We start from the raw sequence: 27,790 nt of genomic DNA, 5'->3' as shown, positions 1-27,790 counted from the left end.
CTAGGGGATCTTCCCAACACAGGGATCAATCCTGTGTCTCCTGCAATAGCCGGCGGGTTCTTTATCACTTAGCCACTGGGGAAGCCCCAGAGTGGGACTGTCTGCCCTCAAGTCAAATCTCTACTCAATCAAACTTCTCAATGTCTCTGTACTTCAATTTCCCTATCTTTAAAATGGGATAATACCAACTATTTTATGAGGCTGTAAATAAGATTTCATGATTTATTCTATTTAAAGCACTCAAAAGTGCTCTAGAAAGCATTATAGAAATACAAGTTATTATTCTATTTTCCAAACTTTCCATAGTGAACATCCACCAAGCTCCTCTGTGCATGGAATTCTCCAGGCAATAATACTGGAGTAGGGAGTCATTCCCTTCTCCAGGAGATCATCCCAACTCAAGGACTGAACCTGGGTCTCCTGCACTGCAGGCAGATTCTTTACCATCTGAGCCACCACGGAAGCCCATGATAATAATAAAAAGTATTACAGATATTCAATAGCTCCCAAAGATTTCTAAATCAACTGTAAACCCTTTGCCTACCTTAATGCCCTGCTCTCCAGGAAAATGAGACTATTTTCCTTATGTGACTCAATCTTCTGACTTTTTTTCCATTCAACACTTCCCAGTTCTTTAGCTCCATCCCCAAATCCAGTGTCTGCCCAGGGAATTTTAAGAACTGGTTCTCAAATGAGTAAAAAAGCCCCAATTTTTATCATTCACCAATATAAATATTCCCATCCTGGCTGATTTCAAGCCACCAACATGGCATCATGGAGTATGTAGTTAGGAAGAAATGGGCACCATTAGATAGTATTTCCATCATTCAAATACAACAGGCAGACCTCAAGAGCACAGAAAATAGCAATCTATGGGGGGAAATTATTAGGAAGCAATAAATTCTATTTATTACTTTTGTTTTTAAGATCACTGACTTACTTTAAGTTTATATAATTTAATTCTTTATAATATTTCATGAAAGCTGGCTTACAGAATTCCTAGAAATTTAATGCTTGGCTCTCTTGGGTTGAGAAGGCTCCAGAACACCATGAAACACCCCGCTCCCCCACCCCAAGCATCCTCCCATTGACTCCAGCTTTGTCTTCCTGAACTGGTTCTCCTTGCCTCCTCCACTGACCCCTGGGCTACCCATCCTAGAGTACAGGATGACAGCATCCCACTGGTCCTCCTTTGCCCAATGCCATTAAGCATTTTTAAGGGATATTAATTATATTTAGCATCCCAGCATGCATATTTTATTACCTTTTTTACTATTTTGCATACCATCCTTTCTCCCACCTCCAAATCAGAGCATATTTGTTTTACACCAGTGATTATCAACTACAGAAAAGGAGGGGTCTGCATCTTTGAGAATCACTTGAGAACCTAGGTACCTTTACAAGCCTCTCCTTCTCCCAGCCAAAGGATGCTGAAATTTCACCTCCAATGTCTATCTCACTTAGGTTAGAGAACCACTATTTCATATTTACAAATCTTAGCCCAACAAATGCCTGGCACATAGTAAGCACTCAGCAATTACTTGTAGATTGAAGAGATCAGATATTCCAGAAGAAAAAAATAAATCCTATTGATGAATTTAAAAGTCAGCTATCTGTCAAGGTAGGGTTTTGGTTTCTTATAGAAAGAAATAACAGTCCTGGTAGTTATATTTGGATATAATAGTGAGAAAACAGGTTACAACTCAGGATATTCTTTCTTATGAAGGCAGTGAAACTTCTTCCAACAGAAACCTGAAGCATAAGCCCATTACTACTAACAAGGTAAAGAGGTGGATGCCTTTATTAAGGTAAAAATGACTGGAAATTCCTGTTGTTACATTCTTGGAAACCTTGGAGACCTGTAAATGCACACACACAGATATGTGCATAAACATATGTGGCATAATCATACACTTACTGCAAGAGCATTTTTAAACACCAGCTGTGATGGCTACGAACTAACTCCATTAGAAATGATCGTATTGAAAGATCAAATTGTTTTATTCCTACCTATTTTGAAATAACATCATAATTAACTTGTCTCTCACGAACTTCAACAATCACAACAAAAGCAAGAGAAAGCTAGTGGCCACCATGTTTGCATGGAAATTTTGGCTAACACTAAAATAGTCCGAGATGAGCACCAGCAATAAAGCAAAAAAGCTACTTTTGAGAATGAGAATTGCCCTATCACATCATTTTCTGAAGGAGAGATCTCAGATTATCCTGCGTCCAAGTCTACATGGATTCCTTGGGCAGATACCCAGGGAAACTTTAGGAAAGGCATTCTCAAGCCATCCTGAAACAGTTACCCCTGTAAATAAGTAAATCTTTCTCTTTCATTGGCACTTATATTTGCCCCAAGACAGTCTGTTTAGTAAAAAAAAAAAAAAAAAGCAACTCAAAATTTGGACCCCACTTTGCCAGCAGTAAGCTTTCTGCTAATTCTGTCATAAATAAAGAGCATTGACAAAGACATTAAAGATGGAAACAATAAAAATAGTCAGGAAAGCAGCAAAGAAGATTGCCGTGATGGTCTGTCTCAGTTTGCAAAAAAAAAAAAGGTATTGAAATACCAACGATACAAAAATAGACTTGGACAATTATCTTCTTCACAGGGAGGGGGAAACTGCTCCCAGACCTCATAAGATCGGTGTCTTCAAGGTTTCATTGATTAGTTGATAAGTTTGCTGGTGAATGATGAGTCGATTAGTCAGAAGGGTTTGAATTAGTTACCAGAGCTGCGTCTTCCATGAATAAAACGCAGGAGTGTCCTCTCTCCCGCCCTCTGTGACAGATGATATCTGTTTTCTCCTGTGAGTTTGAATTTAAGAGCCACTGAAGCTCAGCCACAGTATATTCTGGCTCAAATGAGCTGAAAATTGCATTCAATTTGAATTTCAAAAATGGAGGGGAAGAAGGGGGAAAAAAAAAACCCTCAGCACCCATCAAGTATCCACACTTTTCAACTATTTCCTGCTGCTTAGTTGCATTCCGCCAGGCTGAGGACCTGAAACCAGGATGTACTGCAGGGGGTAAGAGCATCGCTGGATTCCTGCCCAGTCTGAGTTTAAAAATAAACTTTTAATAGTCAGGATCAAAGCAAACCTCACTTTTACGCACATGCATAATGCAGAACGCGACCCAGCGAAGAAATAGATTTATCTTTTCCAAACTCAAATTGACCTGCTTTTTTTTCCCCTTATGTACTTTGGAGGTGATAAAGGTGAAGGTGTTTTCCCTGGGAAACTCTAGAAAAGCAAATTCTTCTCTAAATTAAAATTAATTCCTCCTCAGCTCACTTAAGACCCTCATTCCCTGTTGCTTGATTTTTCCCCTTCTCCTGCCTCGCATTACAAAGCAGGTGCATTCTTGAAAAGTTGAGTGAGTGGACATTGATTTTTTTTCAAATCAAATCATATTTTAAATGCTCTAAGAGAGTTAGTTATTTAAAGGAATCTCATGATAAATTATTTTATAAAGCTAAGCTATCTTGAGGGTACAGGTACTCGCCCCTTCATGCAAAGACACTGTCAGCATGCATTTGAGGCCATATCCAGTTTTCCTAAAGCAGGGCATACCTACAGTTTTGAAGAAACACAGGTTGAAGTATCACCAATAATTAAAACTAAATTGCTTTACCCAAAACAACAGATAACAACCAGAATCATGTAACTGAATGATCTGGGCCAGAACTCCAATTCAAGATTGTTGGAGTTGAAGGAACACAGAGAACATCAGATTCATTTCAAACCACTTCACACATGGAGTGTATTCTCCCATTGCCTAAATCATGCTGCAAATGAAGCAACTCGGGTGCGATGGAAAAGGTAATTCAGCTCTGAAGGCCATTTTCCACATGGAAGCAGGAATTTGTTGAACACTGTTCAGATAATCCAGTGACTCTAGAGGGTTCCATACCAGGCAGGATGGAGAGCACGGTTTCCAGCATCCTTGCTCTGCCGGGGGGGGGGGGGGGGGGGGTGAGTGTGGGGTTGCGGGGATGGGTACCGGATGCCTCACTGAGCACCCCCTTGGAGAACCACTCAGAGCAGTGCCTCCTTTCCTGAGTTGTGAACCTGTTTGAGCGTCTGATGGAAACACAGACCCTTTCCAATTTAAGAACCCCTCCACACTATGATCCTCATAAGTCATTACCACAGGGTTCATGGATCCCGGACCAATTGAGTAACTGATGAAAGTCTAGAAAAGTAGGCATTACATGCTTTTCGTTCAAAAACACAGTGAAGAAGACTTAACATCTAGATATATTTGGAAAGAACTAGGCATCCAACTGGGACCTGACAGATGCAAGTACTTTTACTGAGTTCACAGAAGGCTTCCTATCTTAAATACAGGACAAGACCAAGAGAACAATAATACCTGAATTTCTTGCTCACTGCCAAAACAGAAAAAGTAAGAAATAATCTGACCTGATAGCTGCAGCCTAATGGCCAACACAGGCAATCAGTAGAAACACAGCAAAACTTTTCAAAAAGAACCATGATATCATTGCAACATGCGCTCCTTCAAGTCCCATTTGTTGGAATATCCCATAAAATAAAACCTGTGAAACGCTTGAAAACAATGTTCTTGCATTTTAAAAGACAGAATAAGGGAAACATGGGTGACTCTTCACATACTAATGACATCCTTGCCAGGACCACAGAGACAAAGATGTGAAGAGACCACTTAACTCTTTAGCGTGTAACATGTGGCATTATGTTCTGCGACTTTAAAGGATCGTTCACGTCTCCTAATTTTTTAGGGAACAGCTTACCTTTCAAACTGCAACAATGTTAGCGTAGAATTTTTTCCTTACATCTTCATAATGTAATATTGTTTCATTGATGAACCAGTAAATTGTCAGCTCTATTCATTTATGTGGCGCGAGCAAGGATCCAACCCAAAAAAAAAAAGAAAAAAAAAAAAGTGAGGTCAATTTCCTTGGCTGGTGCATTTAATAAAATCTTCCAGGCAAGAGAGTTAAGCATACATTAATAGCTATGACTTAGCCGCCTTCTGCAAGTCTTTGATTTTCCTATATATACTCAGGGCTGAATTAACACTAGCACTAAGGGACAGTCCTCATGGCTTGTTTTAAGTTTTCTTCCTTCTCAGCTTTATCAGATTTATTAACCTTCCGCTTCTCTCTTATTTATAGTGCATGCTCTGGTTAAGGTTTGAAAGCATTTTCCATTGTAACACCCATTTATAACTTTCAGAAAAAAAAAAATTCTTCTATCACGGGGCTCAAGGGACTTTCTACTTATTTCACGTTGGTCTCAAAATAAACAAGTTTCTCCAAATGGTGTGGGTGGGGGGTGGTTCTTATTTCTCCCATTCTCAAAATGAGACAAAAGGAAGCAGGTTGAGAAGGACACGATTCCTGATGAAAAAACTCAAAGCTACGGGTACTTTTTTTGTTTCTGTTTGTTTTAAATTTGGTGGCACCTTGTAGCATGTGGGATCTTAGAATCCCGACCAGGGGTCAAACCCACCCTCCGTGCTTTGGAGGCATGGAGTCCCACCCACAGTCCCACCAGGGATCCCGAAGCCTCGGTTTTAACTAAGCCCACTGTGCATTTACCAAACATGCTCTTTTTCAAAATCCTGTTTTTTCATACAGTGTTTATCAGAGGAAATGATTAGATTGAAACTAATCTAAAGATTGAAACTAATCTCGTAAACTGCCAATGTTTTACCAATCTTGACCTACAAAAATGGCAATTCCATACGATCTAACTTAACAGACCTCATATCTATATCCTCGTAAAGAAAACTGTTCTGAGCAATACATGGATCACTGGAATATCCAGGGGGATTCTGTGCTGGACTTGGGACCCAGGGGAGGGAGAAGGGGGAAGGAAGAAAGGTTGCGACCAACAGATAACTGAAGGGTCCTAACAATTTGTTTGGTGCAGGCTTTCATACAGTTTGTTCAGTAAAAGATGTGGGAAAACTCATTAATTCTATGGCACCAGGCCATTCCCATCACACCCCTTGAGGCATGAATGTGGTAACTGTAGACTTCGGGGAGTGAATACTTCAAAGAGATGCCTGTGCTGTGATTAGAAGATTCTCAGAGGGGCTCTAAATCATATTCACTCAAGACACCCTTCAAACCCACAGCTTTTTGCCTTTTCTTTAAAGAAAGAAGTTAAAAGTAAAATGCTTGACAATTAAACAAGATTGAGGTTTCAATTTCAACTTTGCCTTAATACCCCAAGACTACAAGAAGCAATTGGAACCAAACTTTGATCATTTGCTTCCACGCTGAAGAGGAACTATTAGGGCACTCGAGAAACAAAGGGATCATTTTAAAAGTTTTTGCGTGAGGGAGGGCTGATGATCAACGAACCGGGAGACCAAGGAGGCTTCTGGTACAGAATGGAATTTGACAGGGTGTAGAATCAAGAAAGGGAGATACTAACTAACAGAGAAAGACAAATATCATATGATATCACCTATGTGTGGAATCTAAAAAATATGATACAAATGAACTTATTTCCAAAACAGAAATAGATACACAGACATAGAAAACAAATGCCATGGTTACCAAAGGGGAGAGTGGGGTAGGGGAGGGGGTGTTGTTAATTTAGGAGTTTGGGATTAACAGAGAAACACTACTCTACATAAATTAGGAAAACAACAAGGTCCTAGTGTATAGAACAGGGAACTGTACTCAACATCTTCTAATAATGGAAAAGAATCTGAAAAAATTCAGTTTTGTATGTATATATAACTGAATCACTTTTCTGTATGCTTAAAAGTAACATGACATTAGGAATTAGCTACATTTCAACAAAAAAAGAACCCTCCCTCCAAATAAAGGAAAAAAAAAGATGCTCTGCAAATAAAAATAGGAGGGTATATTTGATATACCTACTAATGAGAAAGGCTAAATGAGTTGCATGTGAGAATCTATCCCTATTTATATTCTAGGACTGTGAACATAGGAAGCCTGTTAAAAATCTGCAATTTGTATGAATACAATGAAGCACTAAGAGAGAGTCCACTCAAGTGACACTACAGGGTAAGATGCCCTTGGGAATCTAATTTAGGTTGTTTATTATTATTATAATAAAGAAAGCCTAGGATTCCAGAAGTACGAAAGAAGGATTTGAAGGGACAAAAATCCTTCCGGCGCTGAGTTCATCAGATAATATGTTACTGTCCAGGTAATCATGCCAATGGTCATGATCAATGTGGTTGTGATTTCAAGTTCACATTTAAAATACATAACTGGTCAAAGCCTATGTCTGAAATCAATGAAAATTCAAACTAACATTTACACTGTAGTTATAGTCTTGGGAACAGCGTCTCCTTTTGACCTCACATGCAGCATTTATCTGTGAGCAGAGGCATTCAACTTAGGATCTTCTTACTGTGACCACCCCCACTTGCAGGGGCAGCCCAGGTCAGTGGGCAGTGGGACGCTGGTCTCAGAATCTTGGGGAGGAAGAGTTACTGCTTTAGTCACTAAACTCCCTTTCAGACATGCATAAGACCTTAGGAGTTGTTGCAAGCAAAGGAAAGATGGATGCCTAGTGCTTCTAGAATTCCTGATAGAAGAATTTGGAGTCTTCTGAACCCAATGGGACATGAGCTAATTGTCCATGGCCAATTGAGGTCTTGTTATTTGGGAGTTCTTGAAAGGTAGGGGTGAAGGAGGAATTAGAACCTAGCTCTTTGATCCCTTTTCCCCCTCCCCCAGTTTTTGCACACTTTTGCCATAAATCTCTCATGCCCCCCTTCAGACTTTGTCCCATTCAGGGATTGGTAATGAAGGAAGATGGATGGGCACTGGAAGGGTATGTAGAATTTATTCATATCACCTCAATGGTCTCCTCTTACTACAAAATGCAATATACATATCCCCAAATCAATTTCATTCTAAATGGTGACAACCAACCCAGGTAGAAGACTTCCTCTTCAGGATTGCAAATAATGTCCTGAAGAACAGAAGACAACACTGTTGTAGACCTGAAGAACTTGTGTCGCAGCTTGACTAAGATTTTTGCGGGTAACCTAGAAACTCTCTACCATGTACCTCATCTTTTTCCTCATCTGCAGACAGTCTGAATTACAACCAACCAGTTTTACAATGGACAATGGGACAATGTAAAATGGACAATGCTATGTTATAAACTGGGGATTGCCTATCCTCAATTCATTACTGAGACATATAAAGTCACAAAAAAATAAATTCATTCCAGGATGAAAAACTACCAGCTACATGCACATAGACTTCTGCTTTGCACAACTTCGCTGGACATTCTTTCACAAAGATTACAATGTGATGGTACCACACCACCATGACTTCACAAAGTGGGGTTGGAGGAGAAAGCATCTGAACTTTTCCCCCCAACCCAGAGTTTATTTTTAAAGCAAAGCCAGAGAATCAAGTTACCAGTTTCCCATCACTCGCAGTCACTGACCCCATGGCAAAAGAACTTGCACCACCTCAATCCCCACCACCAGCAGCCTCTGAGTAGTAACCTCCTTAGGAAGATGGAGAATTACCTTTCTGCCTTCTAATAGATATTCCAATACAAAAAGAAGATATTAAGCACATAATGTTCATAAATCATGGTGGCACTACAGTGGAACCCAATAATGGCTATCCTTGGGGAAAAGCACATTTTCAGTTCCAAAGCCTAAGTAATAGGTCTTACTAGGACTCACCTGTAGAAAAGCTATGACAAACCTAGACAGCATATAAAAAAGCAGAGATACCACTTTGCTGACAAAGTTCTGTATAGTCAAACTATGGGTTTTCCAGTAGTCATGTACGGATGTGAGGATTGGACCGTAAAGAAGGCTGAGCGCCGAAGAATTGATTCCTTTGAAATGTGGTGCTGAAACAGAAAAAGAGACTCAGATGTATAGAACAGACTTGTGGACTCTGTGGGAGAAGGCGAGGGTGGGATGTTTCAAGAGAACAGCATCGAAACATGTATATTATCTATGGTGAAACAGATCACCAGCCCAGGTTGGGTGCATGAGACAAGTGCTCGGGCCTGGTGCACTGGGAAGACCCAGAGGGATCGGGTGGAGAGGGAGGTGGGAGGGGGGACTGGGATGGGGAATACATGTAAATCCATGGCTAATTCATTTCAATGTATGACAAAAACCACTGCAATGTTGTAAAGTAATTAGCCTCCAACTAATAAAAATAAATGGAAAAAAAAAATGAAATGTGGTGCTGGAGAAGACTCCTCAGAGTCCCTTGAACAGCAAGGAGATCAAACCAGTCAATCCTGAAGGAAATCAACCTTGAATATTCATTGGAAGGACTGATACTGAAGCTGATGCTCCAGTAGTTTGGCCACCTAATGGGAAGACTTGACTAACTGGAAAAACCCTGATGCTGGGAGGGATTGAGAGCAGGAGGAGAAGGGGACGACAGAGGATGAGATGGTTGGATGGTACCACCAACTCAACGGACATGAATTTGAGCAAACTTTGGGATACAGTGAAGGACAGGGAAGTCTGGCATGCTGCAGTCCATGGGGTCACAGAGTTGGCCACAACTGAGCAACTGAACAACACCTGTAACACACTTACAGATACCAAAGCCTGTGCATCATACACTCTCAAAATGTAAATGAATGGCAGAAGTTTTTTAAAAGGGAGAACAATAATAGTTCCTTTACCTCAACTGAATATGACTTTAGTACACTGTTGGTAGTAGACGATAAGCAGAAAAAATCCCAAAGCTTTCTAGACTCCCTGCCATATGTTGTTCACATGGTTATAAATAAGTGTGATTATTTGAAGATTTGTTTCAAGATTTCAAAAAAGGCAATCAGAAAAGATTATCCATAGGACTTCCCTGGTGGTCCAGCGGGAAGACTCCACGCTCCCAATGTAGGGAACCTGGGTTTGATTCTTGGTCAGGGAACTAGACACCACATGCCACAGCTAAGACCCAGTACAGTCAAATAAATAAATAAACATTTAAAAAAAGAGAAAAGATTATCCTGGGAAGGCGTAGGATGTTCATCTTTGGGGACAAAGATGACTTCAGCCCCCCGAATCCCTCCCATCAAGTTTGGTATAATAAAAAGAGAAACAGGGAACAATATAGTCAACATGGTATTTTAAAATGACCCTTGAAAGGAAGAGTAGGTCAGAGACTGGTATGGTTTTCAAAATGGATAATAGCCTATCAATGTAGATATAGCTTTTTCACTGATGGATACAATGTAAGGGTTTCCTTCAGTAAAGCTCAACTCCCAACTTTAGAGTCCTGATTTAGATCTCCCAGTAGTTGCCACTGTATAGTTAGTCTTCCTAAATCCAATAATACTGGCGATCTTCTGATGTCATTTCTCAAGTTTCTCATTCAGAAAAGCTTCTCTATAAGAAGGACATGGTATTTTAAAAATTCCCAATGTTCATCACAGCACTGTTTGTAATAGCCAGGACATGGAAGCAACCTAGATGCCCATCAGCAGACAAATGGATAAGGAAGCTGTGGTACATATACACCATGGAATATTACCCAGCCATTAAAAAGAATTCATTTGAATCAGTTCTAGTGAGATGGATGAAACTGGAGCCCATTATACAGAGTGAAGTAAGCCAGAAAGATAAAGACCATTACAGTATACTAACACATATATATGGAATTTAGAAAGATGGTAACGATAACCCTATATGCAAAACAGAAAAAGAGACACAGATGTACAGAACAGACTTGTGGACTCTGGGAGAAGGCGAGGGTGGGATGTTTTGAGAGAACAGCATCAAAACATGTATATTATCTAGGGTGAAACAGATCACGAGCCCAGGTTGGATGCATGAGACAAGTGCTCGGGCCTGGTGCACTGGGAAGACCCAGAGGGATCGGGTGGAGAGGGAGGTGGGAGGGGGGATCGGGATGGGGAACACATGTAAATCCAAGGCTAATTCATTTCAATGTATGACAAAAACCACTGCAATGTTGTAAAGTAATTAGCCTCCAACTAATAAAAATAAATGGGGAAAAAAAAGAAAAAAGAAATAAAAATAAGTGGCCAAGATCCTCGATTCTAGCACATTTCCAACCATTTTTCTTCCACTTTAACCCTGGAAACATGAGAAGTCAGAAAGGGAGAAGAATAAGGACAAGCAGCAGGAGAGAGTAAAGCTGAAAAACTAAGAGGAAAGAAAAATAATGGAAGGAAAGAGGAAGGTTAAACGTGAGTGAGCACACAGTTCATTCACTCCAACTTGAGTACTCAGCGCAGTCAAATTCAAATAGAGGGCAACTTCCCCTTGGTTTATCACCCCTCTCCCTGAAGAATGCAAGAATGCCACTGCTGGCAGAGATCCTAGAGATGGTCTACTCCAAAGCCCTCATGTCACCAGTGAGGAAAATGAAGCCCTGGAAGGGAAAGTAACTTCAAAGTCAGGGCGGGAAGCCAGGTTCACTGTGGACCAGTCTAAGGGGGCTACCAACCACAGCCACCTGAAAGCAATAAAGGCTCTTCCGAGTCATGCATGCACGCTGTTGCTCAGTCAAGTTTGACTATTTTAGACCCCATGGACTATCGCCCGTTGGGCTTCTCTGTCCATAGAATTTCCCAGGCAAGAATATTGGAGTGGGTTGCCATTTCCTCTTCCAGGAGATCTTCCTGACCCAGGAATCAAACCCGCTTCTCTTGTGTCTCCTGCATTGCAGGTGGATTTTTTACCACCTGGGAAGCCCTTTCTGAATCACAGACAATCACTAATGATCCCAGGAGTGAAGTAAGATGGAGATGCCCTTCTCTCTCTGGGGGGAAAACACAGATCAGCTCACAGTATTTAAATACACAGGAAGAGCTGGAATTGGGCAAGGCCACAACTGACCCAGCTTCGGGGGTAATCTGACCCTTGGAGACAGCACACTCTGAATTTAGAAAGCTCCAAGTCCAATTTCTTACCTTCCCAACAAACTGTCTCTGGTGGTGATTATGCCGTAACATATCTGATGATTAATTAAGAGACGTTCATTACATCACTTGGCTTGTAATTAACAGCTCCCCCTGTCTTTAATAAAATAGATAGCATGATATAAAATAAACAAGGCAGACCAAGCGATAGGTAAACCCTAAGCCCAGATGATATCACCCTCCTCTGCCATCAGGATGGAGGGGAAGAAGCAAAAGGCTATGGAAAAGATGAGTGGGGTGTGCTGAAGACGGAGGTGGCGGGAGAAGGCAGGCATTTGCTCAATCAGTACCTATTTTCAGAATTTCCTTCAAGCTGGCTCGGACTGAGAGTCATCAATTATTTAAAGGATGTAACATGATGCTTCCTTTGTTGAGGCAAATCTGCAAGCAGACCCCGAGAGAAAATAAAAAATGAATTAGGCAGAATGTATTAGTCTGCTTGAAGAAAACAAAGATTTAGCTATTGGGACTCACTCTTTTTAGAAACAGTTCAATTTTGTCTCCAAAATTCACAGACCTTTTTTCTCCCTCTCCTTACCTATTTATTTATTATTTTCTACAGTAGATCACACAAAAGGGGGCATGAATCATTTCCTAAACTTCTCCTTTCTTTTCAGATTCAGCTTGATGTATTGTCTTCATTTAAATTACAAATACACTAATCTGAAACACTGTTTACCAAGCAGCATTTTAAATGAAAGATACAAGAAATTGCATCACTCACATTTTAAAAATGACTTTAGACTCCGGACCTCATAAAAAACAGCCGACAGTGTTCTCTGTCTTGGCTGCTATATTTCAGTCCAGCTAATGAAATTCAATTAGTGAGCTTTGTACTTAGGACATTATGATTCTGATGGTTGGTCTGATCAAAACTGGTGTGCCAAGCCCTAGTTCTGTTTTCTGGCAGACCACAGTTAAAAGAAAAACTCAATAGGGTAGATTGGCATGGGGAAAGTTAGTTTCAGAGGAACTCACTTCTCACCATCATTAAAAAAATATGGGAGGAAGAGAGCTGTTCCCTAGAAGGGTTTTATTATTTACTAATCAAGTGATTAACTCTTGAAAAACCTCAATACCTAAGTCCGTCATTATCAGTGTTAGTCTTTCCAAAACCAGCAACTGACCTAAAATAAACCAGTAATCAACTAGAATCAATAAATCATAGATTTAATCTGTTTTTAGGTTTGGATCTGCCTGAGCTTGTATTTCAAAGAAAAAGTACAAACACTGGACTCTTAGTGATGTCTTTATGTTAATCTTGTTCATGTTCAGTCGTTAAGTAGTATCCAACTCTTTGTGCCCGCATGGATGGTAGCCCACCATGTTCCTCTGTTCATGGGATTTTTCTAGGCAAGAATCCTGGAGTGGGTTGCCATTTCCTTCTCCAGGGGATCTTCCTTAGCCAGGGATTGAACCCACGTGCCCTGCATTGACAGGCAGATTCTTTACCACTGGGCCATCAGGGAAGCCAATTGTCTTCCCAATTAAACAAAGAAATAAGCATCAAACAGGAAACCCTGAGCCTTTACACTGAACATTCAGATTACACCATCAGTTCAAGAGGTGCTGTATCTTTAGCACCTGTAAGAATTTAACACTTGAAAACAGATACACACTTGGCAAAAGCCACTGAGCTGAAGCCTGGTACATTACACATCTTGATCATCTACCTGAACCGTTGGCCTTTGATTCAAGGGCACATCTGCATGGATCAGGTCGAATGGCAAGACACAACCTAACTCATCATTATATGGCCTGATTCTTTGGACAGCAAAAGCAGACAAGCAAAAATGGAAATTTCAGATGGACATATAGCCATTGGTCTGTTAATAACAATCCTAATTAACTAGCCAATTGAGACCTGAGCATCTATTTCATTTTCAAAGTTGTTTTCTTAAAACACAAACCAGGTCATACCAGTTCTTTCCTTCTCTCACAGGAAAAGACATCCCTATCCAACTTGTGATAGAAACCAAAAGAGCCATCCTTGGCATCCCTTCTGTGTCACCACCATTATCTATTCCATATCCAAATCTTTCCCTCTTTCTGGAAAACAATTACGGGAACAGTCATCTGATATTCCAGAAGTGGAATCTGACTTCCTGGTCCATTCCTTGGAAAGCTGTTCTAGAAGCTTTTGACTTTACCTGAGAGTGACCCAGGATTGAGTACAGACACTCAGCCTGGACTTCTTGTACCCTTGGTGCTATTTTTCTCTGACTTAAAAATTGTACATCCCCCATCTGTTCTTGATAGGAACATATTATATATATATATATATATATATATATATATATATATATATATATTTGATGATAAATCCATTCGGAAATAAACTTTTTCTTGTGTCAAATGCAAAAGGGAAAATGCACACTCACTTCCTTCCCACAAACAGGCTGCCTCTGATGTGTTTTCTCAGAATTCATTAGTAAAATGCCTTGCTAGACTGTCTTGCTCCAGCTTGCTAGAGCAGAGCCTGCGCCTCTCTTCCCAAATCCACACTGAGTGACTTCACGTTGGTAGCTTGAAATCACACCCAGCAGGAGTATTTACATCAAGGAAATCACCAAATGTCACGACTCAGGTGTTTTTCCACTATGGTGACCAAAGGGAAAATGTGAGGGGAGGGATAAATTAGGAGTCTGGGATTAACATATACACACTACTGTATATAAAATGGGCTTCCCAGGTGGCTCAGTGGTAAAGAATCTGCTTGTCCACACAGAAGATGCGGATTCAATCCCTGGGTTGGGAAGACCCTCTGGAGAAGGGACTGGCAACCCACTCCAGTATTCTCGCCTGGGAAACCCCATGGACAGAGGAGCCTGCTGGGCTACAGTCCATGGGGTCGCAGAGTCAGACACAATTGAGCGACTAAACAACAGTATATAAAATAGATAATCAACAAGGACCTACTGTATAGCACAGGGAAATCTACTCAGTACTCTGTAATAACCTATACTGGAGAAAAGAATCTGAAAAAAAAAATGGGTTTATGTACAACTGAGTCACTTTGCTATACACCTGAAACTAACACAATATTGTACATCAATTATACTCCAATATAAATTTTTTTAAAATCAGGTGTTTTTTCATCCTCTTCCCTTACAGTTCACCAGCACATCACTGGAAAAGGCTTTAAGTCACTGTTTGCTTCTTTGCAAATAAAAGGTCCTATAAAGTGTTTTAGGAGGTCCCTTGTGGCTCAGATGGTAAAGCATCTGCCTACAATGCGGGAGACCCGGGTTCGATCCCTGGGTTGGGAAGATCCTCTAGAGAAGGAAATGGCAACCCACTCCGGTATTCTTGCCTGGAGAATCCATGGACAGAGGAGCCTGGTAGGCAACAGTCCATAGAGTTGCAAAGAGTTGGACATGACTGAGCGACATCACTTCATTTCACCTCATAGAGTGTTTTGCATCGACACTCATCCTTTTTCTTCTCTTTCCCTCTTTTGGGGGAGGCTAGTCAGAAGTTCACCACCTCTATTCCTTGGCACCAAGCTTGACCATCTTTCCCAGCCACTCTTGCAGGTAGGTGTGGTCAGGTGATTGAGTTTCCCTCCATGGAAAGAGACTAAAAGTGAAAAAAGCCTATCCATACTTGGGCTGTAAGCCACCCCCACAAGTACATTCCATAGTTTTTCCCTTTTCACGGGCTTCTGTAGATGATATGGGCAACCCTGGATGCCACTCATCAAAGAGAGCGAGCAATAGGACAAGAAGAAGTCAACCTTCAAATCCCTTCTGGAAAGAGACTTACCCCAATCAGGAACACCCATTGTGAACTTCAAATGTGAGAAAACAATAAAGTTTTTTTGTTTGAACAGTTTACTACTTGAGAGTTTGTTTGATTCACCAGTCACCATAACTATAACTGAGCACTCTTTCTCCTTTTCTTTCAACCACTCTTTCCTCCCCCAGCTGATGTGATAAGCCCAGGGATGAGGATGGATCAAGACTGAGGAGAACTGAAATAGGAGTCCTAATATACAATACTGACTGCTCACGTAGAGTTTTTATTTCACTTAAGAGTTTTGAGTTCTCTGTGTTGTTCATGTCAATAGTCAATAGCCAGAAACCCATGTTATTTACATAGGCTTAAGGTACCGTGTGTAGCTCATTCTTTCTCCCTTTAGTGTGTCATCTAAATAAAATGTTACAATTTATAATCATTTCCACATCAGAAATGTATGAGGAATTCAACCCATATACCCTATGTCTTTTTCAAGGAAATTAACTATAAAGGCAGTATTCATATTATACAATTAAAATGAGGGCTCTTAACATATTTAATTTCCCCCGACCTGACTTTCTTCACTCATGGTGAACAAAAAGTATGAATTCATTATTTGCAAATAGTCTGGATTGCTTAATATATTCTAGAAGGAACTAAGAGTACACATCCATGTACTCAAACGTGTATGTTTCTGGATAAGGAACCATTCTAAGTTGTCAACCGTGTAGGCTTAGTGGAACTTTAAATATATTTTTAGTCCATATTTATGTATTTTAAGGTTTTCTCTTTCTATAACACTCAAGGTAAAGAAAAAAAAAAGGAGGGAGGGAGAGAAGAATAGAGAAACAAAAAAAATTGTTTTAATCTTTCCATATTATTTACTATATAAAGCATCACACATTTTCCTCCTTGCAAGCCTGCATAAAGAGTCTATTTGGGAGTGTTTGGAATTGTTGTGTTTTAAAAAATTTAACAATCATAGCTCTGAAGCTTAATCACTTGTATGTGTTACAAGACCAGATGGTTCAAGTGGGTGTTTGTTTACAAGCTCTTTGTATAAGGTTTTGTAGCTGCTTTTTAGTCCAAAGCTGGATATTTTAACTAACCAAGAAGGCAATGAGGAATGAGCAGCCACTGGATTTCACAGATCCCTGGACTATTAGACTTCACTCCACCATCGTCCTGCCCACCTGTACAAGGAAGGGTGTGGGGCCTAAGAAACAATAACATTTGTATGCCACGCTCTGAGTTCTTCATGGAACTCGGACAGGCTCTAGAGGAAGAAGGCATACCCTGGGCTCAGCACTGCTGGCCGCTGGCAGTGGACCAACCAGAGAAGAACAGAGCACTCTGCCTTCCTATCATCTTTAACTACCTTGAAGCTCTAGAATTTAAGATGTTTCCTGTTTTAACTGGCTTTGAGAACTGAGTTGTTTGACCAGTCTCATCCTCCTCCAGCTTTCTCATTCCTGACATGGATGAAAGGAGAGAAAGACAACTTCTTCGTGGCTGCCCCATTCTCGGTTTCCTCTGCACTAACCACACAGCCAACACTGGCAAACGTGCAAAGGATGCAGGTTTATTTACCGCAAAATAAGTCCAATAACATTAAATGTTCCTTAAAGGAGAATGAAAAGTTTCATCAAGGAACAAACTTTAATGGCTTTCAAAAGATGAACATATACGTCTTGTTTTCTGGATGAGAAAATCCCCTTATAGTTCACTGTCTGCTCTGGGGCTCACCTTCTTTCAATAGAAAGAAGGCAGTCAATACTTGCTTATTTTCATTCTTAATAAGATTAATGGTGTTCGGCACAGTTAGCCCACCTAGAATTAATATCTTACAACATGAGCTATCTGTCCTTCATGGGTTTCCCAAACTGGTATCCTTCCTGTGACCACCCAATCAGTTCCAAGAGATAAGATATTAGAGCAAAAGGGGTAAGAGACGTACATGGATATCTTGGCATTTCAGTGAACTTCTATCCTATTGCACAACAAACTAGCAAGATATTACATCCTAACAACAATGGGTTTGATCATTATCATTTCAGGCATTTGATTCCTCTTTATTATTAGTTTGGAGTATAGATCTTTTCCATAACTTCTTTGGACTAACTCAGCAGAATGTGACATCATTTAACTGTGTCTTTAGGATAAGGCTTGAGAAGAGAATGGCAACCCACTCCAGTATTCTTGCCTGGAGAATTCCATGGACAGAGGAGCCTGGTGGGCTACAGTCCATGGGGTCACAGAGTTGGACACAACTGAGTGACTAATACTTTCATTTTAGGATAAGGAATGCACACCATTTATTATTCATTCTCCAAAGAGCCACACAGTATTTTGCACATAGCTGGTGTTCCAGAAAATGATGCTGAATGAATGAAGGAATAAATTACTAGCATTGATTATTCTCTTCCAATCTTAATGAATGCAAAGTTTACTTTAATACATGTCATTAGCCTTGGCAAAGTAAAGTCAGGAATACCTAGATAAATGAGCATATTTATGACATGTGACTGTTTTGCCTTCTGAAGACAACTCTCAAGAAAGAGGATTTTCCCCAAACAAACAAAAAGAACCAACTGATATTTAGAAGAGAATATGAAGTATGATTTTTCTTTCAACACTTGATAATCATTTGCTTATAAAACTAACAAAAAAGACACACATTGAATCAGGGATGTCTAACTGGTCTCAGAAATAGGATCACCTGTCCCTATAACATGACAGCATGAATCAAACAAATATGTTCCAGATTCTTCCACGTATGTATCCTGACTCTGGAGCCCAAACAAAAGCCTGTCAATAAGCTGTGAAATTCAGTTCAGTTCAGTCACTCAGTTGTGTCCGACTCTTTGCGACCCCATGAATCGTAGCATGCCAGGCCTCCCTGTCCATCACCAACTCCCGGAGCTTACTCAAACTCATGTCCATTGAGTCAGTGATGCCATCCAGCCATCTCATTCTCTGTTGTCCCCTTCTCCTCCTGCCCCCAATCCCTCCCAACATCAGGGTCTTTTCCAGTGAGTCAACTCTTTGCATGAGGTGGCCAAACTACTGGAGTTTCAGCTTCAGCATCAACTCTTCCAATGAACACCCAGGACTGATCTCCTTTAGGATGGACTGGTTGGATCTCCTTGCAGTCCAAGGGACTCTCAAGAGTCTTCTCCAACACCACAGTTCAAAAGCATCAATTCTTCAGCGCTCAGCTTTCTTCACAGTCCAACTCTCACATCCATACATGACCACTGGAAAAACCATAGCCTTGACCAGACAGACCTTTGTTGGCAAAGTAATGTCTCTGCTTTTTAATGTACTATCTATTAGCATATCTATTAGCTATCTACTAGCATAGCTGTGAAATTAGGGGGAAATAAAGAGTGTTTTCATTGTTTATAGCCTTCAATAAGGAGAATGTGTATAGTCAAGTTCAAACAGACTTGAAATATTTTCTTGATTTTTTTTGACTGTGCCAAGTGGCCTGTGAGATCTTAGTTCCCCAACCAGGGATTGAACCCAGGCCCTCAGCAGGGACCGTGTGGAGTCCTAACTACTGGACCTTCAGAGAACTATTTGTCTTGACTTTTAACAAAGGAAATCAAACTTAGCACATATACTTTCTATGGCAACAGTGTCCACCATATAGTATTTGCTATGGACTGAATGTTTATGTCGCCCTGAAAATTATACGTTGGATCCTAATGCCCAGTGTGATGGAATGTGGCCTTTGGGGGTGATGAGATTATGAGAGTGACACCCATCCGGTGGTGGGATTAATACCTTTACAAAAGAGGCCTGAGCTCTCCCTCCTCCCTTCTCCCATGTGAAGTTGCTGCAAAAGACACCATGTGAGATGAGGACCTCACTGGACACCAGATCTACTGCAGCCAGGACTGTGGACTCCCCAGCCTTCAAAACTGTGAGAGCTGAATTTCTGTCATTTAAAAGCCACCTAATTTAGGGTTATTGTCTGATAGCAGCCCAGACTAAAACAGTACTCAACTTTTAATTAAAACTTGTTAAGTGAATAAATGTATATAGCAGCCAATTCTGTATCAAGGTGAAGATGAGGCTTGGGTATAGAAAGTTAAATCCAAACTCAACTTCTGATTTGCTGAAAATCCTTCCCTACTGTGGACAATGATTATTTATTCCTATTTGTGACATAAAATGAATGGGCACTTGAAATAAGAATGTTTAAAATCAAGATGGGATTTTTCAAAATGCATCACTTCCTAATTATGCTACTATATATTTGTCTTATCTATGTTTTTCAAAAAGATTATGTCTATTGTATCCGAGTATCAGAAATACTACATAACAGCATGCTACTCTGACTACAACATGAAAGTATCTAGGTAAGACATTTTACACCACAGAAATTGGCAAACTCTACAGTTCAGGATTTGATTTATTGTTTGGTTTACTGTCTTGTCTTCAGAAATGATGGATTAAAATGTAAATAAATTAAATTAACAAAATAAAATGCCCTCTCACATTAAAAAAAAAAAAGATGTGATTTTCCTTTCATCATATTCCTCTAAAAAGCCCTAAGAAAATCTAGCTAGGCTTCTGCACACATAGAACCACTCCTCTGCAGACTGAAGGGGAGCAGAAACACCAGCAGTAGCTATGAAATATCACTGGTGGTCACTATTTATGTTTTATATACTGTCAGCAGCAACATGGTCATTTAGCATCAGACACAGTTATCCAGGCACTTGGATGATGCAGCAAGTGTCAATACTGATGCTACTATTTATAGCCCAATAAACTATCCTTTGAACAATATTAGTAACATTAAGCTTAGGTAGCACTCAAACTACTAATGCCTTAATATAGATATATTGCTATAAGCATAGTTTACAGCACGGAACATAAACACAAATCCAGTGACACTAATAAATCACTTTCTTGACTGCTTAAAAATGTACTGCCAAAATGGGCTTTATGCATTACACAATGGAGCAGAAGGCAGCGATATATATTTAAAATTTCCATTTTTAAGCTGTCACTCAAAAACTTTTCATCCTTTTTTTAGCTTATTGATCTTACCGGCTTGTGATAACTGCTTGGTTGAGCTGTTTTTAGCTTCCGCTTCTTTTTAATAAGAGCTAAATCAGGAATCATAAAGTGCTACTAATTTAGCATTTTTCAATAGAGATGGAAGTTACAAACAGCACAAAAATAGTGTGATTCTCATGTCTTATTGCCCTAGAATCCCAGATTTAATTACCATGTGGTATAGTATAATGAAGGGGATAGTGATGCTATGTATCACTATAAACACACTGAAAATAAAACTTGTATTAAATATGCCAAAATAGTTGCTCCAGGTTTCCCGATCCTTTCAATTAAATATTTTTGCACATGAATGAATTATAGGTGTGTTTCTATATAGGTTTTTTATTGTTGTTGCATATAGAATAGATTCTGTGCAATTATTTCCTTTCCTTTTTGTTCATTTACAAAGAAAGCTACATTCTTAAGGTTTTTGCTATTCCTTACCTTACAATATACTGTATTGGCCAAAAAGTTCATTCAGGTTTTTCCATGAGATCTTATGGAAAAACCCAAATGATCTTCTTGGCCAACCCAACACATCTGGCATCAAAACAACCAAAATATCATCAGCAGAACAGCAGAGCTGATTAGCTAGTTACCTGGTCAGCCAACTTGCATCATCCCCTCCACACCGCGCATGCTCTTCAGTTTGGAGGAGCAAACTATTAACCACAGTCAGAAAACTTCTCAAGGCTGATTTTGGATCAGAACCTTGACCTCTCAGACCTGTGTCTGCTCTCAAAGGATACTGTCTCTGAACTCTTCAGCGAATTGTGGTTTGTGTCTCCCCTCACTGCTAGCCCCAAAGTTCAAGGCTCACTATGGAAGAAAGAGTGGTCCTCATAGCTAATTGCCGCTATTTTGCAAACAGCTGCATGGAATGCGGAAGCCACAGCCCCCCAAGGCCCGATCCATCATAAATATCCCCGTGACCAGTGTACCGTGTGGTCATGGTTGGGGCTCTGAGTACAGCCCTGAATCTCACCCACTCAGATAGGACAAAGCACTGGATTTGCTCACAGTGCAAATCCCATCACACCTTCCCCCAACGTCCTCTCCAGAAGGAATGACAGTAGCAACTATTAACAGCCATGAAGTTGACGGCGCTTGTAGCACCCACCGCCCCACCCCCCGGGGTTTTGTGACACTCCGGTGCGCCGAGAAGGGGAGGGGACAGCTCGCGCCCCGCCTGGCCTCTTCCGCCGCCGCCGTGGGAATGGAAACATCTACCCCACGTACCGGAAGCCAGCTCGCGCAGACGGCGGCGCGCCACTCCGCGTCCTCCCGCGGCGAAGCCCCGCGGGTGTCATCGCGAGACGAGCTCGCCGAAATGGCCGCCGCCAGTCAAGGAAACTTTGAGGGAAAGTTTGAGTCACTGGACCTTGCAGAACTTGCTAAAAAGCAGTCATGGTGGCGCACGCTGTTTGGGCAAGAATCTGGGCCTTCAGCCGAAAAGTATAATGTGGCAACCCAGCTGTTAATTGGAGGTGTCACTGGATGGTGCACGGGTTTCATATTCCAGAAGGTTGGAAAACTGGCTGCAACGGCTGTGGGAGGTGGATTTTTTCTGCTTCAGCTTGCAAACCATACTGGCTACATCAAAGTGGACTGGCAGCGTGTAGAGAAAGACATGAGGAAGGCCAAAGAACAGCTGAAGATCCGCAAGAGCAACCAGATACCTACAGAGGTCAAGAGCAAAGCAGAGGAGGTGGTGTTGTTTGTGAAGAAGAACATTCTAGTGACTGGTGGCTTTTTCGGAGGCTTTCTGCTGGGCATGGCGTCCTAGAGGGGATGACTTCACCACCATTAATCCTAGCTTTTTGCCAACCAGCAGCCTCTTCCCTCCACACTAGGACAGCAGACTCCTCCTCCTCTTCCTCCTCCCTGCCATGGCGTATCTGAGTGGCTTCTGTAGGCATCTGGTGATTCAAATTGGGAACGGCCCCTCTGTGAGCTTGACGGCAATGGAAGAGACCGTAGACGTTAGCACTTACCTAGCACACTCCCCCGGGACTAATCTGTAGGTCAGCAAGTACATTCCTTTCTGTGTAAGATACTTAGCAGAACATAGGACAAGATGACAACGCCAAGTGGATCTTCAAGGGTTGCCCCACACTTGATTTGGAAAAGACATCACAAGCATATAAGATACCTCATTAAGTTTTGCATGGAAAGGAACTGAATACACTAGCCTTTAAGCATGAAGGATTTTGCAATTGTGGTGTCTACTTTCTATTTTAGTAGATTTGAGATTACAGAAAGAGAACTACTCTTAGTGTGCGATAGTTGAAAAATCCGAATATGGAATGACCTTGTCCTAAAGTGACATACGATGAGCTGAAGCTGTGTTTGGTGGGAAGGCCTTTGGGGAAACCAAGCAGCTGATAACATTTAGGATGGTCAGACTTAGTGAATCATTTAAAGGCATTCAGATATTATCTAGGGATGTTTTCCACCACACAGGGTAATGTATTCCATGGCTGTTTCCAAAGGTTTATTGATGGTAAAATAAGTGACTTTAGGTGTAAGAGGGAAGAAGCTCTTGGGTGTTTAATAGAAAGGATTTAAAGCTTTGAACTTTTGTTTACTTCTGGTCAAAACGTCAGGGGTAGCCCGTAGCTCCTCTGTCAATTCTATTTCCTTATCTGGAGTTTTAAAATGGTGGCATTTCCAAGCATTAAAAATTTAGAACAGTAGCATCAAAGGTATCTACTGTCTCATGATGACCCCAATTCTTTGAACTTATCTTTAGAATTCAAGTTTATACACACAGCCATCCTTAGAAACAAGTCATTTTTCTGTAATGGCCTTTTACCACATCTGGAATATCCAGTGCAGAAAGGCAAGGCTGTGTCTTCACCATTGTATACATGGAGTCAAGCACTTAGTAGATACTCAGTCTGTTGAATATATGAGTAATGAGGTCATAGAAAAGTATGTGGAAAATGGAGTGATCAGCAGGATTTTTGAGACTTGAGTTCTGAGAATGCTGAAAACTTGGAATTCTTAACCTTGTAGGTGATCCCTTGCAAAACGTATGTTTTCAATGCCCTCCTTTTAAAATGTTTGCCTTTTAACTTGAATTTGAAAATTGTAGCTACTAGCAGATGTGTGGAATTTTTTAGAATTCATCCGTTTGCATTTTTCTCCTTATTGTAATATTTTAAGGCAACATTAAGTAGTTTTGCTTGTAACGTGGATTATATACAAATCATAATGGTATGAGCCACATTGTCCTATATTTGTGTATAAGAACTCAAAATTTTTCACTTTTTCTTATGCTCAGACATATGTAAACATACAAATGTTCAAATATATATGAAAGTACAGTGACCCCCATGGACCCACCACCCACCTATAATGATCATCAAAATATAGGTTTTATCAGTGGCTTTGGGAAAAAAAAAAAAAACAGCCATGAAGTTTATTCTCAGAGGCAAGAACAGCTGGAATTTTAGTTACTATCGCCATATCTAGCTTCTGAGAGAACCTTGAGGTTCTTGCAAAATAGCCAAATTCATTTAAAAAGTACAGATGAGAGAAGGGAAGGCTTTTCTTTTAGTGTATTTAAAATCATTAAAACTCTTCCATAAATATTTCTTGCTCACTGGACAGCTCCTAACGTCAATAATGTTAGGCTGCCTGCATCATTTCAAACTGAGTCCCCAGCTCGTTCCTGACACAGCTTTGGTGCCAGCTTCTAGCACGTGGCCACCACCAAGAGTCATCATATTTCAACAGCACTCACCATTCTGTTTCCGTATCCCTTGCTTGCACAAATGCTACCGCTTCGCTGAACACGTCTCACAATCACACACATTGCCCCCTCTGGTTTAGTGTACCATCTGTGTATGTAAATGTATGTGGGCGGGTGCACACCCAACCGGAGGGGCACATTTTCATTCCTCTTCCACATCAATCTGGTGATGCATTTCCCGCTTAGAGCTTTTCTGACAGCCGGACGAAATGGTAGCTCCAGTGACCAGGGATGTCCTGGCTTCTCCTTGCAGAAAGGTATTCAGCGCACGTAATAATTATCCATCCATCTCGTTCACACTAAAGGCATGGCAATGCAATTTTAGCCTTATAATCAAGACCATATGACAAAAAACCAAGGCCATTAGGGACCAATTTTGAGGATTCTCTGCAAGACCATGATTTTCCAACTGCACTTACATATGCTGAATAGTTACCTCGCACGACCGCACCTGCTCTCATTTATGGAGCCCCTCTGCTTTCCAAAGCTATTCTTAATAATGAAATAGGGTAAAGTTTTAAAGGCTGGCTGACTGTTTTTTTTCTTCAGTAATTTTTTTTTTTTTCATTTCCCTAAGCATAATATGAAAACGCTGAGGGTGAGGTTTCTGCTCATGCCACTGATCATACTTCAGGGTCTGCTCTTCACTCTCCTCTTCGCTTCCCCCTCTGCCCTGACCCCTCCATCTTCCTGGCCCATAGTTACTCCACATGAACTTCTGACCACCCCACTTCAGGTTCAGTGACATAATAATAATGATGTCTCTGAGAGAACATGATGTCATCATAAATCTAGGAGCTGTCCAGCAAAGACTCTACTCATAAAGTAGAAAGATGGCCAGAGTTACTTTGAAATAATACAAAACATGGCTCAAATATTCTTTCATGTCTTATATAAAAATGTTTAGAATAATGAATAAAGCCATGCCCTTTAATAGATAAAGCTATAAATACTAAAAGCAATAATATGGTCCAGAATTAATGATTTATCAATTTGAGGGGCAATGGGGGAAAATAATCATTCGACTAGTAAGAAAGAACACATTATAAAGCCTCCACAAAATAAAAAACGACCAAGATGCTAGATTTTACTACCATTACTTTGGACTCTCTATGTATAGATTCTGCTCAATCCTATTTTTTAATCATTCAAGTGACAAGAAATTATCTCTAAATATCAATTAATTGTCACCTTGGTTCTTTAGCTCATAAAAGGGCATCATATTATCTCAACTCTGGACATTTGTCTAAAATTACAAGATAATGGACCTTTTAATGCAAGTCCACCACTAATTTTTTTTAAATTGTAAGACAGCATGGATAAATAATGCCATAAGCAATAACTCAGTATAATAACATTTTTTAAAAAAAAACTTCATACAGTCCCTCTCCATCAAAGAAGTAGTCATACATTGCAGATGGCCATGTTTGAGAAAGTTCTATGGAGATACCTGACAAAAAAATTCTTACCTCTGCATCGAGACCATCAAAACCAATCTGTTTGTTTTGTCCAATGCTCTGGAAATACAATTGTTATCCCTACTTCTCACTGCTTAATTTAACACAATGAATCTTGGCCTGTTCTTAGTAAACAAGGGCTGAATGTATTGTGCAATTTCCAATATAATGCCCTAAAAAGTTCCTAATTACTTGATCAAGTCATGTGGAAACAAGGGGACTATATATAAAAGGAGCTTATGATCATGGCTTGAGCATTCCACCGGTTGAACAAAGTTCTGATTATCTAATCCGGTTCTAAATATGTGCAGATAATGTATCATCTATAAGAGGGTATAGTTCGTGTTAAAATATGAGGTGTTTCCTCAATTAAGGTACTTGCCAGCTGACAGGCAGAGGAATAAGTTATGACATCTCAGTAGTGATCCCAACCTGAGTATGTGTGAAGTTAGCTGTTCCTCTGATTGTCACCTCACTGGAACGATTTGCATTGGCAGCAGGACATGGAGTTGGTTTCTACCTTAAATGTGCATCTATTAAAATGCCTTCAAAAAAAGCCTGCCCAGTGGTGCTACTCTGGAAATGAAGCCATTATGTACCTAGAAGCTAACCTGTCACATGCTTGACAATGCAGTCACAGAAAATAGAAAGGGCCAAATCTTTCAGAAGAAATCATACAATTTTGAAAGCTACCAAAGGTGGGTGTGAACAATTCCTGTGTCACTCATGTGCCAATCACTTATCTATCAAAAGCATTAAATCAAGGAATAAACAAAACCAAACTTTAAAGTAGAAAAGAAAACATAAAAAAAAAAAAAAACAGGTGGAAGCCTAGTATTCTGCAATAATCTTAAAATTATACTTCTAACCGTAAAGGTGATAAAGAATTCAAGATGATGAAGACAAATTATGAAAAGCACTGTATCACTGTGATGCCAGATGAGCAATGGATAAAAGTCATTCCAAAAACTCTAGAAGTGGAAAAGGCTCTATTAGATTTGTATATCTTTGCTAGGGCTTTGGAAATACCTCTTTAATTTTGCTCTCTTCCTCACTCGTAATTAAATACTTCCTCCGAGTCTCCTCTGTTGATTATTCTTCATTTCCTCATCCCTGAATTGTTAAAGAAGCTAAAACCTTGGACCTCCTTTCTATTCTACATTCACTCCCTAGGTGGTCACAGCTAGCCTCTGTGATTTTAAATACCATACAAATGCTGACAAATCAAATGCATAACTTTAGCCAAAATGTTTCCTCTGAACTTCAGCCTCATCGATCCATTTTCTCCTTCCTAAACAATTCATTTGGATGTCTATTATGCATCTCAAAAGTAATATTTCCAAAATGAGTACTGATTATCCCGTGTCCTCGAATGACCGAGCACCATCTTTGAGCATCCCTGCTGTTCCCTCTGTGGGAAGTTTCTTGTTCCCCATATCTGCCTACCCGTTTCCTCACTTTTTTAGTAACTTCTGGAATATTCTGACTAAAGAAGCAACCACATCTTCCCCATTCTCTATTCTACTTATCCTGTTTTATTTTTTCCATAATATTTAGCATTAAGATGTGATATTTTTAATTGAAGTATAGTTAACTTACAATGTTTTATGCTTCCTTATAGAGCAAAATGATTCAGTTATATATATGTGTATATATATATTATTTTTCATATTCTTTTCCATTATATTTCAATTACAAGACACTGAATATAGTTTCCTGTGCTATACAGTAGGTCTTTGTTATTTATCTATTTTATATATAGTAGTTTGTATCTGCTAATCCCAAACTTCTAATTTATCCCTACTCCCCATCTTCCCCCTTTGGTAATAAGCTTATTTTCG

General features: G+C 40.2%; 1 protein-coding gene and 1 pseudogene across 8 annotated transcripts in view; one reads left to right on the top strand and one right to left on the bottom strand.

Moving 5' to 3' along the window:
• The window catches only part of ESRRG (estrogen related receptor gamma), a 625,441-nt gene that overhangs the window by 460,386 nt on the left and 137,265 nt on the right, over positions 1 to 27,790 (bottom strand). For 4 of the 8 annotated variants that reach the window (XM_070474514.1, XM_070474512.1, XM_070474515.1 and 1 more), the window contains exon 2: positions 4,781 to 4,872. The gene's annotated coding sequence lies outside the window, so the exon portion shown is untranslated. Of the gene's footprint in view, positions 1 to 4,780; positions 4,873 to 11,915; positions 12,022 to 12,214; positions 12,306 to 21,334; positions 21,803 to 24,483; positions 25,205 to 27,790 lie in introns of those variants that run through there. The other 4 variants (XM_020905047.2, XM_070474513.1, XM_070474516.1 and 1 more) reach the window with 4 other exon arrangements.
• On the top strand, positions 21,891 to 23,961 carry LOC139037529 (FUN14 domain-containing protein 2 pseudogene; annotated as a pseudogene).

The sequence above is a fragment of the Odocoileus virginianus genome, chromosome 11 (assembly GCF_023699985.2).
Source record: "Odocoileus virginianus isolate 20LAN1187 ecotype Illinois chromosome 11, Ovbor_1.2, whole genome shotgun sequence".
NCBI classification, from domain to species: Eukaryota; Metazoa; Chordata; class Mammalia; order Artiodactyla; family Cervidae; genus Odocoileus; species Odocoileus virginianus.
This window is presented reverse-complemented; position numbering and strand designations above follow the sequence as displayed.